Source organism: Malania oleifera, chromosome 1, assembly GCF_029873635.1.
Source record: "Malania oleifera isolate guangnan ecotype guangnan chromosome 1, ASM2987363v1, whole genome shotgun sequence".
NCBI lineage: Eukaryota > Viridiplantae > Streptophyta > Magnoliopsida > Santalales > Ximeniaceae > Malania > Malania oleifera.
Genome location: NC_080417.1, coordinates 36996969 through 37017808, shown reverse-complemented (window position 1 = coordinate 37017808; position 20840 = coordinate 36996969).

The following is a 20840-nucleotide window of genomic DNA, read 5'->3' as shown; positions in this document are numbered from 1 at the left end:
GGACGATCTCTAGTATCTTGGTTTTCAAAGAAACAAAACTGCGTAGCTTTATCTACTGCTAAAACTGAGTATGTAGTAGCAGGGAGCTGTTGTGCACAAACATTGTACATGAAACAACAATTAAAAGACTTTAACTTAGAATATTCAACTATTCCAATAAAATGTGATAACACAAGTGCAATAAACATTTCTAAAAATCCAATATCACACTCAAGAACTAAACATATTGACATAAGACATCATTTCCTAAAAGATCACGTGCAAAAAGAAGACATAATGCTTGAATTTATAAATACAAACGAGCAATGGGCAGACATTTTCACAAAACCTCTTCCAAAAGAAAGATTTATATCAATTAGAAGAGAACTAGGACTATTACATAATAGGGAAGTGGTTTAGAAAGAATACAAGAAGAGAAAAGGAGAAAAATTAAAAATTCAAGCGAGTTAGGTGACCGAGTCAGAATTCCCAATCGACTGATAAGCCTCTAGGTTGCTGAATTTCAATTTTATGTCATTCATGCGACTGACTTCAAATCACCTAGTCGACTGGATCATCGGGGTTTATAATAATTTAGCGCAAAAACCCTAAGTTCATTCTTTCCAGTCAACTGGACTCTGTTCCTCCACTCACCCAAAACCTTTCTCTTCTATTCCCTTTGATCCTAAACCCAAAATCCTTCCTCCAAACAATTGAAAATCATCTTCCCAATTCTTCTCCTTCGGATTTCAAGGGTTTCTAACAATATTCATTCACAAATATGCCAAGAACCAAACGGGTTGCCAATCGAGGTTCTGCCTCTGACCAAAAAGAAGACAACCTTGATCAATGGCTGGTTACTCCTCAAGCCAAACAAAGGTATTGTCTCCATCTTCGAGCAACTGATCCTATATTTGGTAAGATAATCGACACTGCTTTCTTTATAGCTGATTTTCCAAATATTTTACTTATGTTCAAGGCAATAGGTTGGAAAATCTAGTAGTCTTTCAACCAAAGGGTTTATACGCTAACTTGTTAATATTTTCTATGCAAACATGACTCAAAATCAATTGGTTCTTTCCATCGAAGTTAGACAACTCCTCAAACCTTGGCCCCCATTCTTCATATTGACAAAGGTGATTTCGAGTATCCCGCACTTTCTCATACTTGGATTATGGACCAAGGCTTCACACTCGAGGAATTCTTACCTTTGATCATGGTAAAAGCACCCGACCAATTCAGAACTCCTCCAAAGTACACTTAACTGAACCTTCAAGCTCAGATTCTTCAGAAAATCATAACCTACAATACCACACCTTAGATCGGATCACATGATTACATGTTATATGTGGATTGCTTCATTATGTGGTGCCTTTTGAAAGGGAAGAAGCCTGACTTGTCCAGTTTGCTTTTAAAATGGACGTGGACAAAGCTGGAAGCTCGTAGGGTTACTCTTCCTTATGGTGGCATCCTCAATATGTTATTTTAACATATAAGTATCATCGGTCCAAATGAGTTGTTCATCAAAAGAACTTGGTATGATTTGTTCAATTCTACAACTTTAAAATAGATGGGATATGAGAAGCATAACCATGGTTGATTTCTGAAAGGATGAAGACCACCTAGGCCAGCTCCTGAGCAAGCCCCACTTCCTAAACAGCAACCTGAACCATAGCCTCATGCTCCTTCATGGTTCATGCCATTCCATCATCAGTTCACCACTTTTAGTAGTGGTGTACATTCAGGACTTCAATCTATTCAAGAAAGTCATTCCTCCCTTCAATCTCATATTTCCTCCATCGATCAAAGACTTAGCCATTTAGAACATTAACAAGCTAGTTCCTCACGTTATCCAAGTGATGATGTGTTGACTTTTTGAGTTCGATCCCTGGTTTGGATTATAACAAACTGCAAGTTACTTATGTGTGTATTCAGTGCTTAAAGCTGACTTAATACTTTATCGCACACATAAGGAAGAGATGGAAGCTAGGGGAACATAAAGACCATATCATCTGGCGCATTCCAAAGAATTTGTCAGCCTAACAAGGCTTATGACTCTTATTTTGATGATAACAAAGCAAGGAAATTTAATATGCTTCAAATTTGTGATTTTCAGGAAAATAGATCTTGGAAACTCAAACTCATGAAATCTCAGCATACATCAAATGGTCACAAGAAATATTTTGAAAGCTTACATCAATTCAAGTGATCTAGAATGAAAGCTCAAAGAAAGATGAAGCTCAAGACTAAAAGGACTCAAAGCAAAAAATTCATATATGAAGACTTCAAGGAGTTCAAGAATTGAAAGAGTCTATAAGACATATTATATAAGTACTTCAAGTATACATCAATATGAAAATCTTTGAAGCTCATTAAATATAAGAGACCTAGAGACCTAATTTTTAATCTTGGAAAATATTTTTTAAGTAAACAAATCAAAATTTTAAGATTTTTGAAGCAAAGAGAGCTTTTGTAAACAAATCTTAAAAACAGCAATTTTTAACTAGACAGTAGCATGACTGAATTCTCTCAATAGGCTGATGTATTTAAGGTTTTAGAGACAAAAAGGAAGAAGGTCATCAGGCGACTGACCAAACCTTGATAGGCGCCTGACATGGTAAAAATGAGAAGCCTGACAGTGTTTTGCCAGGCGACTGCCACCTTTCTGACTTTCAATTTAAACTGAGTTTTAAGTTGACAGGTGCTTGGCCTAAAGTCACAGGCTACTGCCACACAGTAAAATTTAAATTTTTTATAATAGAAAATTTTTTAAATTTGATTTCTTGAGCCTCAAAATTGTCTAAAATTTGGGCACTACTCCAAGTAAACTTGGGGACAAAGTAAATTACTTTTAAAGTCTATAAATAGCCTTCAAGGCCATTGATTTTAATACCAAGAAATAATTTCAACTCTTAAAATCACTAAATTGCTCTCATATTTCAAAGGCTCTCTTGCTCACACATAGCTCACGAAGTCTACCAAGAATTGCTAACTCTTGCTCATTGATTTTGTGCTCCAAATCTGAATCTTTCATTCCTTGAAAGAATTAACCGGTGATAAATTTTCTTGAGCTTCAATTTCAATTTCATATTGATTTACTTTGAAGTATATATTTTTGAAATTGTACTAATCAGCTCTATTGAAAAGCATCTTTTGTACGAAAATCTCTTGATTGTTTTCTTGTAGATTTTGACGATTCCAAGGTGTTTAGATCGTTGGATCGAGCGAGAAGTATCACTTGGAGAGGGTGCTCTACCCTTAAGGAGGGAAATTTGTAAACGGTTTGCTCCACCCAAAAAGGAGCGTTTCTAGTGGAACCCTTTGGTGGTATTAGCCAGAGGTAAGGACATAGACTGGGGATAAGCCAAACCTCGTAAAATCATGGTGTTCTTCTTACCCTACTTTTTGAATTTCAGCACTTTATATATTGTTGCGTATGCTAAGTGCAGGTTGCAGAGATCAATGCTAAATCAATAAGAAGACTCTTAATACAAAGAAAGTACGTTTCAATTAACCTTTTGCAAAAACCCACAAGGGATTACATTGGTTAATTTGCAAAAATCTTAATTAAGAGAGCGCAATAAAATTCATTCAAAAACAGGGCTTGCAAATTACTGATAGGGCTGCTCACTAGGCATAAGCTGAATTCCATTAAGATCTTTAATTTGTGGTTGATTGGTTATTTATTTGTTGGTTGTTTAAGTTTCATTAATTTGTGGTGTGTTTGGTTTTGGTGTGTGAATTGTTTAAGTTATAAAAGTTGTGTGTTAATAAAACAATAAACTCACAAATTTATAAAAGGAATCTAAAATTTTTAATAGCCCAATTCACCCCCCTCTTGGGATCACTACTTCACTTTCAATTGGTATCAGAGCCTTGTTATAAAAAATCTTAAATAGAAGTTATATAAAGATCTATATGGCACACATAGGAGTAGCTCCCTTTGGAGAGTGTCAATCCTCTACTAGACCACCCATCTTTTGTGGATTGAACTATATATTTTGGAAACAAAAAATGAGAATTTACGTTGAAACCGTGGATTGGAAAGCATGGAAGGTTGTCACACATGGTGACTGAAAATAAGTACCTAAGGAAGAAACAGACATGACTGAAATTGATCATAAGATGCTACAAGTAAACTCTAGTGCTATTAATGCCTTATATTATGCCCTTGATATGAATGAGTGTTAACTTTGGTGTGGTCCCAAGAGGGTTAAACATTTACACTAATTCACCATAGTTCATATCCCCTTCATAATGTAATCGTGTATGCAAAATGATTAAGCTATCAACGCAGACATACACGTGTGCAACATATCGCATTTAAATTAAATGTGTGCATGCGAATAATTATAGCAATGAAAAAGCAAGCATACACATTTGGAAATTAAAGAGCAATAATTAAATGAGATAAAGAGAGAGGGAGGGAGGGAGAGAGAGAGAGAGAGAGAGAGAGAGAGAGAGAGAGAGAGAGAGAGTGACACATGATGTTTGTTATCGAGGTTCAGCCAAACCAGCCTACGTCCCCACCTTGGGCATACCCCCCAAGGATTACACTAACTCTGCTCACTTAAATGGGCGGAGTAGAAGCCGTTTATATCCTCCTTACGGGGCGAAGAAAACCCCAGCTCAATTACTAGGCTGGGTTGAACTAGTCTCATTTATAGGCCTGAGACTCTGCAGTTCAATTTTTGGGCTGAACTGAACCAATCTCACTTATGGGACTGAGACTCCCCAGTTCAATTAATGGGATAAATCCAACCAGTACATTAAAAACCATTTTTGTACAAAGTAATGCTTCTAAAAATACAAGCTAAGATGTACACGTTTAAGCTCAAATAAATGCACTCTCTAAAGATATGAATAATGCTCGGTAGAGTAAATGGTGCTTATCTAAATAATTAATGCACAAATAAAACATATGAATATATAAGATGATTAATATGTTCTCCAACAAAGATATTGTCAAATAAAAGTATTTGAAGAATCTGGAGTTTGAGTTCAAAAGGATTTGTGCAATAACTAATTTCTCCAAAAAAAAAAATGTTTCTCAAAAGAAATAACCTGGAGAAACCAAAGTTATACTCTCAAGAAAATGATTTTCAAAGATGAATAATATCTGAGAGTGTAAGCATGTATATAAAAAAATAAATGCCCAAAATGAATATATTCTCTTCCACAATGATTTTGAAATAAGTGAATGGAATGAGAGTTGGAGAGTTTTGATTAAAACATTTTGCCCCAAAAGAATGATTTAAACAATAAAAAACATTTTGGGGGAACTTTGATTAATAATGGATTATAAAGAAAATTTGGGTTAATCAAAGTTGCTAATCGGGGGTATTTATAGTTTTCAAGAAAATATGACTGTTGGAAACCTATTGGGAATTTTGGAAATGTTTTAATTAAGTTTTAACCTTAATTGCCTTGGTAAAAAATTGGTAACTTGAGATTTTCGGTCGCCCGAGCCATAGGTTTGGTCACCCAAACACTCACAAAAAGAAAATGCATCTTTTGAAGTTCGGGTGCTTATAGACAAGGTCGGTTGGCTGAACTAGGCGATTCTTAAAATGTCCGAGATTTGGTCACCCAATCTCAAGTTCGCTCTACCAAAGTTCTCAATTTGGTCACCCAAGGGTATTTTGAACGTGGAGTTCGGGTGCCCGAGGAAGATGAAAAGTGACCGCTCTAAGGTTCGGTCACTCGGGGACACTTAGTTCAATTTGGTTCGATCGCCTGAACCAAGTCAAACTTGTTGACTAGTCAACCATTCGGTCGCCCGAATATATTTTGAACTTAAGAGTTCAGTCGCCCAAACCCTTTTCAAAATTCAAGATAAGTTCATATTTTCCTCATAAGATTTTTTTCCTATAATTATAGGTGTGATGCATGGGGACCTATGGTCAGTCTATGGCCAAGGCTTTTCAATTAAGCTCAAAAACTTGGCGTTGGTCAACTGAAGGTCGACCAAAGTCTATGTATGGTCATTTGTATTCCCTATAGTCAATATATGGCCATGTCTGAGCATTCAATTCATATCATGCATATGCATGCATTATTACAGACCAAATAATAAAAATAAATGCAATATAAATTAAAATCAAAATGTCTTCTTCTTTTGCTCTTCATTTTCTGTGGAATTTTCCAGGAGTGTGTGAGTTTTATGTCCTTGGTGGCTTCCATTTTGCGGTATCTTATGTTTATGCTGAAATGATAACCTGTTCACATACTAAATGCACACAGAAGATACTAGTAGTTTGTCAGCATCAAAACAGAGATCGGACTCAAAAAGCCAATAATGAGTTCAATAGAGTCATGGCTTGCAAAACCACAAAAGAAATATGGGACAAGCTAGAAGTAACTTGTGAAGGCACCGTTGATGTAAGAGATAATAGGATTGGCATGCTTACTAGTGAATATGAGGCTTTTAGAATAAAACCAGATGAATGTATCACAAGTATGTATACTAGGTTCACTCACATCATAAACTCCCTTAATGCCTTAGGAAAGAATTACTCAACATATGAAATGATTCGAAAAATATTTAGAGGTCTTCCACCCATTTGGGAACCTAAAGCCACAGCTATTACGGAAGAAAGAAACTTTAAGAATACTTCCCTAGATGATCTTATAGGGTCTCTTCTTGCCTATGAGATGACTATGAATGAACAAAATGCTGAAAACAAGAATAAAAAATCAATAGCCCTTAAGGTAGCTAAAGAAAACTCTACTGAAGAAGAGGAAGAGACAAGTGACCTAGATGATGAAGAACTTGCATTCATTACTAAGAAATTTGGAAAATTCTTTAAGAGAAATAAAAGGTTTACTAGAAATTTTAAAGGTCAAAATCTGAAAAGGGTGAAACTGGGAAAAAAGAAAACAAGAAAGAACCCCCTACTTGTTATAATTGTAAAAGGGTAGGACACACTAAACCCGATTGTCCACAGCTCAAACTGATGTCAAAAAGAAGAAAAATAAGGCGATGAAAGCTGCTTCGAATGACACCAGCTCAAGCGAATCAGAGAACGAATCAAGTGATCAAGAAGTAGCCAACATATGCTTCACGGTGCATGATGATGAGGTAAATTCCTATTATTCATCTAATGAATCTAGTGATATCTCGTGTAGTGACTCTAGTGATAGTATGCCATCATACAAAGAAATGCAAGCTGAACTCTTTGCTTTACACAATAGATTTGTAAGAGTCACAAAAAAAAAATATTACTTTAAAAGAACAAAATGAATCATTCAAAAATCAACTTGAGTCACTAAAATTAGTTGAAAAAAAAAAAAGATTCACATATTGATGAACTTATGAAAAAAATAAATGAATTATCTTAAGAGATAGTTAAATTACAAGTAAATGATCAAAGTAAGAAAGACTTAGAAATAAAAGATCTCAGAGACAAGATTGAAGACAAAGAGAAAATACTATACAATTTTACCAAAAGAAAAGAGAACTTTGAAAAATTGCTTGGTAAACAAAAGATATCATTAGACAAGGAAGGAATTGGATATAATAGAGTTGAGAACAAAAAGAAAAAGGGTCTTTATATGGGATATTTGTCAAAAAATCAAAATATTATGCAAGCACTTCTTCAAGCAATGTCTATCAACACACTACATGCTTTCTTTGTAAAAAAAAAGGGACACATTAAATTTGGTTGTTCATTTAAAAGAAAAAGTGTAAGAGTAAAGAAAGTATGAAAATTTTAAAAAAACAAAAATGAATCTAAGAAGTCTAAGAAAGTTTGGATTCCTAAGAGTAACACATTGAATCCTTCTTACAGGTTTGCCTTAAGACAACCACATCAAAAGAAAAATAGTACTTGGACAACGGGTGTTCTAGGCATATGACCGAAGATAAATCCAAATTCACCACACTCATGCTAAAAGATGGTGGATACGTCACTTTTGGAGACAATGCTAAGGGAAAAATCATTGGAATTGGTAAGATAGGTAAAAAACTTCCCTTACTATTGATGATGTGTTATTAGTAGAAGGGTTAAAACATAATCTTTTAAGCATAAGCTAATTAAGTGATAAAGGATTTGATGTAATCTTTAAACAAGATAAATGTGTTGTTAAAAACAAAGAAAAACATAATGTACTCTTCATTGCTCAAAGAACTGATAATGTTTATTGCATTAGCTTTGAAAAGATGAAATCTCAAAATATCACATGTTTAGTAACTATGAATGAGGCTAGTTGGTTATGGCATAGAAGACTAGGACAGGCTAGTATGGACCTATTATCAAGATTAGTTAAAAAGAACTTAGTTAAAAGACTTCCTAGTACAGAGTTTATTAAAGATAAAATATGTGAGGCTTGTCAATTAGGAAAACAAATTAAGTCTAGTTTTAAGAAAAAGAAACATACCTCCACTAGCGAGCCTTTAGAGCTTATTCACCTAGATTTGTTTGGACCAACTAGGACACAAAGTTTAGGAGGAAAGCAATATGCTTTTGTTATTGTTGATGACTACTCTAGATTTACATGGGTACTCTTCTTAACCTAAAAGGATGAAGCATGCAATATGTTAATAAACATATGTAAAAGACTCCAAAATGAAAAGGGTTATGGAATTATGAACATTAGGATTATCAAGGAAGAGAATTTAAAAATAAAGATGTAGAAAAATTCTACAATGAACATTGAATTAGGCACAACTTTTCAGAACCAAGAACTCCTCAACAAAATGGAGTAGTAGAAAGAAAGAATAGGACACTTCAAATAATGACTAGGACTATGTTGAATGAAAATATATTACCTAAGTACTTTTGGGTTGAAGCGGTTAACACCGCATGTTATGTGATAAATAGAGTGTCTATGAGATCAGGCTTAGCTAAAAGTCCATATGAATTATGGAAAGGAAGAAGACCTAATATAGCTTACTTTCATGTATTTGGATGTAAGTGATTTGTGCTTAATGACAAAGATAACTTAGGGAAATTTGATGCTAAGTTGGACGAGGGTATCTTCCTAGGATATGCAGTAAATAGCAAAGCATATAGAATCTACAATAAGAGAACACTCACTATTATTGAATCAATCCATGTAACTTTTGATGAAACTAATCCTTATACTAAAACTATTCAAATTGAAGAGAAAGATGACTCCCTACAAAAACTAGAAAATTTAGATATTGAAGAAATAAAAGAAGAAAAAGAAGAAATCATAGAAAAAACTCCAAATGATAATCCTATAGAGAATTCTGAATTACCAAAGGAATGGAAATACACAAGGAATCACCCCAAAGATCAAATTATAGGAGAACCTTCTAGAGGTGTAACTACTAGATCTTCATTAAAAAATTTGTGTAATCACTATGCTTTCTTATCTCAAGATGAACCCAAAAATATAGAAGAAACCTTAAATGATAATTCATGGAGTATAGCTATGCTAGAAGAACTTAATAAGTTCGAAAGAAATAAAGTATGGCAATTAGTCCCAAGACCAAATGACCACTCAATTATAGGAACTAAATGGATTTTTAGAAATAAAAAGGATGAAAATGGAATAGTAGTGAGAAATAAAGTTGGACTTGTAGCAAACGGATATAATCAAGAAGAGGGTACTGATTATGATGAAACTTTCACCCCCGTAGCAAGAATGGAAGCAATTAGAATGCTTTTAGTCTATGCATCCCATAAAGAATTCAAGTTGTATCAAATGGATGTAAAAAGTGCTTTCTTAAATAGTTATATAAACAAAGAAGTATATGTAGAACAACCTCTGGGTTTTGAGAACAAGAAAAATCCTGATCATGTATTTAGGTTAACTAAAGCTTTGTACGGATTAAAACAAGCTCCTAGAGCTTGGTATGAAAGATTAAGTAAATTCCTACTAGACAATAATTTTTCAAGAAGAAAAGTAGATAGCACCCTATTCATAAAGACTAAAAACAAAGATATGCTAATAATTCAAATTTATGTGGATGATATCATATTTGGTGCTACAAATGAAGAACTATGTAAGGAATTTGCAAAATGTATACAAAAAGAGTTTGAAATGAGTATGATGGAAGAGTTGAATTACTTCCTAGGTTTACAAATCAAACAAGCTAAAAGCGGAACATTCATAAATCAATCAAAATACATTAAAGATATGCTAAAAAAGTATGATATGGAAGGAAGTAAACCCATAGGAACTCCCATGAGTACTTCAATAAATCTTGACAAAGATGAAATGGGAAAATTAATTGATATGAAGTATTATCGAGGAATGAAATGAAGCTTATTGTATCTAACAACTAGTAGACCTGATATCATGCTTAGTGTATGCATGTGTGCATGATTCCAATCAGCACCCAAGGAATCTCATCAAGTTGCTGTAAAAAGAATTCTAAGATACCTAGTAGGAACAATTGAATTAGGACTATGGTATCCAAATTACACTGGCTTTGAAATGATTAGCTATTCGGATGCCGACTATGCCGGATGCAAGATTGATAGAAAAAGCACAAGTGGTACATGTCACTTCCTAGGACGCTCCTTAGTATCGTGGTTTTCAAAGAAACAAAACTCAGTAGCTTTATCAACTGCTGAAGCTGACTATGTTGCAACCGGGAGTTGCTTTGCACAAAGTCTATATATGAAACAACAATTAAAATATTTTAATCAATAATATCCAACAATTCCAATTAAGTGTGATAATACAAGTGTAACGACCTGCTTAATTTCCACATTTCTTTTTTATAAAAACCAAAATCACAAAACTCAGCAGATCATAATCCACCTGGACCCATGGGTACTAGGGATACATCAGAACATATAATGGAAGCCTAAGTAGCAGGAAACATATAATCATATACATCTCATTATAACATACATCACAATACCAGAGTTACTACAACCACTGTATTTATATACACACCGTACACAACCCAAAAGATATGATAGAGTCATCCCAAAAAATACATCTAACCCTATCAAAACACTTACCCCTCTGGAAGGGCAGATCAACAGTAGTAGATCAGCGATACTTTACTTGCTCTGCTATCAGGGGCTCTTGAAATTTTTATCAAATTCCAAGTGAGAAATTTCTCAATAAGGGAATTAAACTAACACTAGTGTGTGGCAACATGAGCATTTAGGTGATATATATATATATAACCAGTAAAACTGTATGTATATTTCTAGGAAAACAAGTGCAATCAAAACATGGCAGAACATAATGGTTTCCATAATATAACTCATCTCATATAAATAATAATAGAAAACAAACATCCTTTGAAGGTTAGTTGGCTATTGTCATGTATTACCCCCACATGACTAGGTTGTGCAGCCCAAAGGCGGGACCTGACAATGGTTAGCCGACCATTACCAAGTCAAAAGTACAGTCTGTAAGTCCGATGGGTCTACCAGACCTAATCCGTACACTAGGGGTGCTCACATACTTCTTAAAACCACATCGACCATCCAATCTCACACCACTCCGTATAACGGCTTTAACACAAATATCATGATCATAATGACCATGAACACATTGCAGCGGTATCGCGCAAGTGCTAGCCTAGACCAAGCCAACCAGGTTCTGATATCATATAACATATACTGAAACTATGATACATAGATATTTCATATCATTAGTTATCAAATCAATCATATCATTTTACATATATACGTATATCATGAAAATCATCGGCCCATATGCCGGTATTCCACATTTTACCATAACTCGGCTCATACACCAAAAAATTATATCCATAGCACAGTCCGTACGCTGGCAAATCATTTTCATAGCTCAGCCCATACGCCGGCAAATCATATCCATAGCACAGCCTGTACGCTGGCAAATCATTTCCATAGCTCGAGCCGTACGTCGATAAATCATATTTATAGCACGGCCCGTACGCCAGCTAACATATAAACATCTCAGCGCCTTCGCCGGTTTTGCATTATAAAAACTCATATCTTTATCATATTCCCATAAAATAGTATTTCATATTAGATTCAACTCATGCCACATGAAACAGGTTTTTTATATATTTAACATACCCTCATTTTCTGCAGTATTTCCTAAGTATAAAACATATATAAATATATTTATTTTCCTAAAATCAAATGTTGTAATAATATACAAATTTTTCATAAAATACTAGCTTAGTTTATCCTCTTACCTGTGTCCTGAAAAGCCCCTAAGAGAAATACTCCTGCACCCGCAGGGTTCTCCGTTAAACATCCTGAAAACAACATTTCCTAGAACTAAATTTTAGTATTTTTACACATACTACGCTTTCTACAACTGTAAAGAAACCAAATACTAGGTAGAAAGTCTTACCCTGGATTTGGGATGATTTCCAACTCAGCCCCACCAACGATCCGCCTCGGTAAACTTGGAGAGAACTTCGCCAAGAGCGTCGTGGTGGCTTCAGATCGTCAAACCGGCGAGAATCCTGCCCGAGATTATAGAGAGAAGGTAGGAGGGGTGTAAAGGAGAGAGAGAGTGTGTGAGAATTTATGAGTTTTGTGCATTTAGACAAAGTTTTAGGCTATTTATACTAAGGGATTCGTCAACGAGCCACGTCACCTCATCGACGAGTCCTTCAGAAAGTTTGTCGACGAACCTAAACCCTCGTTAATGAATTTCAAACTTTCAAAAATCGTCTCTCGATTTCTTCTTGTCGACGAGACGGAACTTCATTGACGAGATCCTGAAGAACCCTCGTCGATGAAACCCCTGTGTTCGTCGACGAGGCCTAGAAAGTTTCTTGGGATTATCCCATCCAAAATGCAACTTCTTTGACGAAGTTAGTTACCTCCTTCTGTTCCTGTTTCCATTTCCCTTTCTTTTATTATTTAAATACCATTATTCTCGGGTCGTTACATTCTCCCCTCCTTATAAAATTTCGTCCTCGAAATTTACTATTTATATAACTCATCATCCCTTAAAACAAAGCGGTCTACTTATTTTATTACTTACCCTCACTTATGGCGGAGAAATACCGTGGTTACATTTCGAGTCTTGGGAGATTATATATACAAAAGAAAAATTCCAAAAACTAAAATGTTACATTAATTAAACCATTACATGTACCTGTAAAAGAAATCCTCTTTAACTACTTAGATTTTGCCCCTTTAGACTTCTTGGAATAGGTGTGGATACTTCTGCTTCATCTGCTCCTCGGATTCCCAAGAAGCCTCTTCAACTGTATGATTCCTCCACAAAACTTTTACTTGAGGAATCTCCTTGTTATGTAACTCCTGCATTTTCCTATCTAGAATCTGTATTGGTACCTCCTCATACACCAGTGAATCACAGAGCTCTAATTCACCATAACTGATGATATGAGAAGGATCTGGGACGTATTTTCTCAACATAGACACATGGAATGCGTCATGTATCCTGGACAACATAGGTGGCAAAGCTAGCCTGTAGACAACCGACTCCACTTTATCTAGAATCTCAAATGGATCGATAAACCTAGGACTAAGTTTACCCTTTTTTCTGAACCTCACAACCCCTTTCAATGGAGTTATCTTAAAAAACACACGATTACCCACATCAAATTCCAGATTCTTGCGGCGATTATCAGCATAACTTTTCTGTCAGCTTTGAGTTACACTGATTTTATCTCTGATAAGTCAAACTTAATCACACGCTTGTTGTACTAGCTCTAGTCCCACAACTCGCCGCTCACCCATCTCATCCCAAAATAAAGGAGAATGTCATCTTCTACCATATAAAGCCTCAAATGGTGTCACGCCAATACTGGTATGATAACTGTTATTATACGCAAACTCTACCAGCGGCATGAACTGAGTCCAAGTACCCCCAAAATCCAATACGCACACATTGAGCATATCCTCTAATATCTGTATCATCCTCTCAATCTACCCATCTGACTGAGGATGGAATGCCGTGCTAAATGATAACTGAGATCCTAGAGCTTCTTGCAAGCTCTTCCAGAAACGTGGGTCTCAATCTGATACAATTGATACTAGCACCCCATGAGAACGAACTATCTCTTGAATATATATCTCCGCTAAACAGTTAAGGGAGTAGCTGATCTTGATAGGTAAAAAATGGGCGGTCTTAGTCAAACGGTTAATAATCACCCAGATGACATTTTGGCCATGTAACGCCATCGGCAGTCCTAACATGAAGTCCATAGATATATGATCCCATTTCTACTCTGGGATAAATAGTAGCAGCAACTGCCCTGCTGGCCTCTGGTGCTCAACTTTTACCTGCTGGCACGTCAGACACTAGGCTATATACTCGGTGATCTCTCTCTTCATACCACTCCACTAGTACGACTCTCACAGATCTCTGTACATCTTCATACTACCGGGATGAATTGTATGCAAAGATTTGTGAGCCTCCTCTAAAATAGTCTCTCAGATCTTAGTATTGGCAGGAACACATAATCTGAAACGGAACTGCAAAGCCTCGTCACCTGCAATACTGAATTCCTCCCCCTGACCACTCTGTTCTCTGTCCATCACCTCTGCTAACTCTGGGTCTTCCTTCTGGGTGGCTTTAATCCTCTCCTGCAGAATAGGCTGCACCACTAAACTGGCAATGTGAGCCTGAGAACCACTTTCAACTAATTCAATGCTGAGTCTCTCCAGATCCATCATGATCGGATACTGGATCTCCATAGTCACCAACATTAATTCCCTGGACTTTTTGCTCAATGCATTAGCTACCACGTTTGCTTTCCCTGGGTGATAACTAATGGTACAATCAAAATCCTTAATTAGCTCCAACCACCTTCTCTGCCTCATATTCAATTCCTTTTTAGTGAAAAAGTACTTCAAACTTTTATGGTCAGAGAAGATCTCACACCGCTCGTCGTACAGGTAATGCCTCCAAATCTTCAAGGCGTGTACTACTGCAGCCAATTCAAGAACATGTGTAGGGTTGTTCTTTTCATATTCTTTCAACTGCCTAGAAGCATATGCCACCACCCTACCATGCTGCATCAATACACAGCCAAATCCCTTCAAGGACGCATCATTGTAATGACATACCCTTCACCCCTTGATGGGATGACCAATACTAGTGTTGTGACTAATCTTTGCTTCAATTCCTGAAAACTATACTCACAGCTGTGGTCCCACTCAAATCTGACATTCTTCTTAGTTAGTAGTGTCAGAGGCCCTGATAATTCTGAGAATCCCTCTACAAAACAACGATAATACCCAGCTAGCCCCAAGAAACTCCTAATCTCTTGGACGTTCCTCGATCTAGCCCAATTCAATACGGCCTCAACCTTACTAGAATCCACAGAAATACCGTCTCCAGATATAACATGCCCCAAAAACATGACCTTCTCAAGCCAGAATTCACATTTACTGAACTTGGCGTATAATTTCTTTTCTCGTAGCGTCTGTAGAACCTGCCTCAAGTGTGTCTCATGCTCCTCATAGCTCCTCGAATAAATCAGTGCATCATCAATAAAAACAACAAGGAACTGGTCTAGGTATTGGTGGAAGACTCTGTTCATCAAATCCATAAATATAGCAGGAGCATTTGTCAAACCAAACGGCATAACAAGGAACTCGTAATGCCCGTACTTGGTCCTAAAAGCCATCTTCGAGACGTCTTCTACTTTCAATTTTACCTAATGATAACCAGATCTAAGATCAATATTTGAATACACCCGTGTACCCTGGAGCTGGTCAAACAAATCGTCGATACGGGGTAGAGGATACTTGTTTCTGATTGTCACTTTATTAATCTCCCTATAGTCTATACACATCCTCATCGACTCGTCGTTCTTCTTCATGAATAATACTGGAGCTCCCCACGGAGATACTCTAGGTCGTATGAAACCCTTATCAAACAAATCTTGCAACTGATCCTTCAATTCTGCCAATTCTGCTAGTGCCATTCGATAAGGTACTTTGGAAATCGGTGATGTACCTGGAAGTAGATCAATAGAGAAATCTACCTCATGATCGGGTGGCAAGCCTGGTAACTCATCTGGAAACACATCAATAAACTCCTTTACTACCAGCGTACTGGCAAGTTTCAATTCATTCTCTGACATCTCCTTCACAAATGCCACAAACCCTTGACAACCACTCAGCAGTAGTCTCCTAGCCTAAATAGCTGAAACTAGCTGAGGCGGGGATTGCACCTACGACCCTACAAACTTATATTCCACTCGTTTCGGAGGTCTAAATATCACTTCTCATGCTCAAAAATCTATGCTGGAAAAATTAGTTGCTAGCCAATCCATGCCAAATATAACATCAAACTCGTGCAGGTCCAACACTATCAGATCAGCAGACAGAATTTCCTATTGAATATCAACTGAACAATCCTAAAGTACCTTACTACATCTCGCTACAGATCCAATCGGTGTAGACACTAACAATTCAACATCTAATCGTTGTGTTTCAGCCCCACATAATTTAACACACCCCAAAGACACGAACGAGTGTGTAGCTCCTGAATCAAACAATGCAATAACTTTAAAAGAAAGCATAATAACCATACCTGTCACCAAGTCACATGTCATCTCAACCTCACCCGGCGTTAGAGTGAATACCCTAGCTTGAGCCATATTCCTTTACTGGCCCTCACGTGGCACCTGATAACCCCCCGGTATGGTTTGGGAGTTGGAACTGCATCTGGTAGGGTAAGGCAGTCTCGCACCATGTGTCCTGTCTACTATAGGGATAGAAGACCACACCACCAACTCGACACTCTCCCCAATGCCTCCTACCATAAGTCTGACAAACTAGAGGACCCTGCACTGCTTGAACCTCGCGTCCTCCAGTCTCCTATCTCCACCCTTTGCTATAGTTTCCTCTCCTCCACTGACCCGGTCAATGACCCTGCTGATAACCTGTAGATGCAGATCTTTTCCTCTGTCCCTGCTCCTCTGCATCCAGCCGCTCGCCAATCTTTGCCAAGGCTACCCTGTCAACTAACTCAACAAAGTCTTGAATCTGCAACACCACCACCTGCTTGAACCGCCTTAAGCCTCTCTCAAACTTCCTCGCCTTCTTCACTTCATCAGGAACAATATACAGGACAAAAAGAGAGAGCTCGATGAAACGCACCGCATACTGCTGTACGGATAGTTGTCCCTGCTTCAAAATCAGAAAATCTTCTACTTTAGCCTCCCTGACAGTAACTAGAAAATATCTATCAAAGAATTCTTTAAATCGATCCCATGTCAGGGCTATCAGAGTTGCCCTCTGCTGCTCCAACAGTCTCACCGCAGTCCACCACCTCTCGGCCTCTCCTGTTAGTCTATAGGTGGCGAAGAGGACCTTTTGTTCTTCCGTACACTGCAGCACCGCCAAAACTTTCTCATTCTCCTACATCTAGTTCTTAGCGGCTGTAGGATCGACTCCTCCTAACAAGGCCAGAGGATTCATCTTCGTAAACTTCTCGATAGTACACCCATGGCCTACCGAAGGACCACCCTACTCCCTAGAGCTCCTAGTGATCTCAGCCATAACCTGCTGAGCCACGCTACATAGTACCGCGTCAGAGTCAGTCCTGCCTGCACCTGATGGCCCTACTCCATTACTGCCACTCGCATGGGCACTACTTCCTCCTGGATCAATCACAAAAAATAACAAATGTAACTTAGAAATCCTATCCTCATAATTTACCCACCTAACCTCACCACTTATTTTAACATTCCCAACTTATTCCTAACCCTAGTCCTACATTTTAGGAACACAACCCGACAATAGCCTACTATGGTTTTCCTGAAATCGTCACCCTAGGAAAAGCACAGAAACTACCACGAAGTCCTGCCTCTAGTCTGTAGAACAAAACATTAAATCATTTCCTATACTCTAGTATTGTTTCTACTGCATTATAAAGTCTATAGAACCTAGAAACCTAGCTTTGATACCAAACTGTAATGAACTGCTTAATTTTCATATTTTTTTTAATAAAAACCAAAATCACAGAACTCAGCATATCATATTCCACTTGGACCCGTGGGTACTAGGGATACATCAGAACATATAACGGAAGTCTAAGCAGCAGGAAACATACAATATACATCTCATTATACCATACATCACAATACCAGAGTTACTACAGTCAATGTATTTATATACACATCGTACACAACCCAAAAGATATCTTTGGGCCATCCCAAAAAATACATCTGACCCTATCAGAACACTTACCCTTCTAGAAGGGTAGATCAACAGTACTAGATTAGCGGTGCTTTACCCGCTCTTTTATTAGGGGCTTCTAAAATGTTTATGAAATTCGGGGTGAGACACCTCTCAGTAAGGGAAATAAACTAACACTAGTGTGTGGCAACATAAGCATTTAGGTGATATATATACATAATCATGAATGTAACTAGTAAAATTGTATGTATATTTCTGGGAAAAAAAATATAATCAAAACATGGCAAAACATAATGGTTTCCATAACATAACTCATCTCATACAAATAATAATACAAAACAAACATCCCTGAAAGGTTAGCTGGCTATTGCCATGTATTACCCCCACATGACTAGGTTGTGTGACCCGAAGGCAGGACCTGACAATGGTTGGCCGACCACTGCCAAGTCAAAAGTACAGTCTGTAAGTCCGATGGGTCTGCCAGACCTGGTCCGTACACCAGGGGCACTCACACACTTCTTAAATCCACATCGACCATCCAATCTCACACCACTCTATACAGCAGCGTTAACACAAATATCTTGATCGTAATGATTAAGGACACATAGCAGCGGTACCGTGCAAGTGCTAGCCTAGACCAAGCCAACCAGGTTCTGATATCACATAACATATACTGAAACTGTGATACATGGATATTTCATATCATTAATTATCAAATCAATTATATCGGTTTGCATATATACGTATATCATGAAAATCATCGGCCCGTATGCCGGTATTCCCCATTTTGCCATAGCTCAGCCCGTATGCTGGCAAATCATATCCATAGCACAGCCCGTATGGGGGAAAATCATTTCCATAGCTCTACCCGTACACCGGCATATCATATCCATAGCACAGCTCGTACGCTGGAAAATAATGTCCATAGCTCGGCTCGTACACTAGCAAATCATATCCATAGTACGGCCCGTACGCCGGCAAACATATAAAAACCTTGGCCCGTATGCCAGTTTTCCATTATAAAAACTCATATCTTTATCATATTCCTAGAAAACAGTATTTCATATTAGTTTCAACTCACGCCACACGAAACAAGTTTTTCATATATTTAACATACCATCATTTTCAGCAATATTTCCCAAGTATAAAACATATATAAATATATTTATTTTCCTAAAGTCAAATTTTGTAATAATATACATATTTTTCATAAAATACTAGCTTAGTTTATCCCCTTACCTGAGTCCTGAGAAACCCCTAAGAGAAACACTCCTGCACCCGTAGGGTTCCCCGTTAAACACCTTGAAAATAATATTTCCCAGAACTAAAGTTCAGTATTTCTACGCATACTACGCTTTCTACAACTGTCAAGAAACCAAATACTAGGTAGAAAACCTTACCCTGGATTTGAGATGATTTCCAACTCAGCCCCACCGATGATCCGCCCTGGTAAATTTGGAGAGAACTTCGCTAGGAGCGTCATGGTGGCTTCAGATCATCAAACCAACGAGAATCTGGCCCGATATCATAGAGAGAAGGTAGGAGGGGTGCAAAGGAGCGAGAGAGAGAGTGAGAATTTCTAGGTTTTTTGCATTCAGACAATGTTTTAGGCTATTTATACTAGGGGATTCGTCGACGAGCCACATCACCTCATCGACGAGTCCTTCAGAAAGTTCGTCGATGAATCTGAACCCTCGTCGATGAATTTCAGACTTCCAAAAATCGTCTCTCGGCATCTTCTCGTCGACGAGATCCTAAAGAACCCTCGTCGACGAAACCCCTGTGTTCATCGATGAGGCATGGAAAATTTCTTGGGATTATTCCATCCAAAATGCGCGTTCGTCGACGAAGTCGGCTACCTCCTTCTATTCATGTTTCCATTTTCCTTTATTTTATTATTTAAATACCATTTTTCTTCGGGTCGTTACAACAAGTGCTATAAATATTTCAAAAAATCCAGTATCTCACTCAAGAACAAAACACATTGATATTATACATCATTTCATGAGAGATCATGTACAAAAAGAAGAAATAACCCTTGAGTTCATCAACACAAATGATCAATTAGTGGATATTTTCACAAAACCACTTTCATAGGATCAGTTTGTATTTATTAGACATGAATTAGGGATGTTACATGTTCAAGAAGTTGTTTAGGAAAGGAATTCAGAAAAAGCCTGCATGACAGGCAACTACCTCCTAAAAGGCAGGCGCTTGCTAGGCTACTGCCTGATGAAAATATGGTCATCAGGCGCCTGACTCCTCGAGTGGCAGCTGCCTGACTCGCGGCGAGAGACCTACTTAAACACGAAAAACATTTTTTTTTTTTAACTCATGAGCCACCTAACTCTTTTCCATCTATCTCCAAAACCCTCATTCCTTCTTTTATCACTCTTTCTCCACCAATCCTTCCATCTTTCCTTTACTACTTCACTCAATCAATCGCTAACCACTAGATTATAGGGTTTTAGGCATCTGATTCTAAGAAGTTCGTCACCATGCCTCTAACAAAGACCATGATACACAAAGACAAGGCTTCCTCCTCCTGACAAGCCAACAACGATGAAATCGAAAAATGGCTAACCTTCACTCACGCAAAATCTTTGTATCGAAATCATATTCGGAACATAGATCCCATATTCGGTAAAGTTCTTAATGTTCCCCTTTTCAATTTTGATTTTCCTGAAATTTTGTCATTGTTCAAAGATATTGGCTGGGACAAGTTCATTAAGAATCAAGCCATGGGATATTATTCTGAATTGATTAAAATTTTCTATGCCAATATGGTGAAGAAAGAAG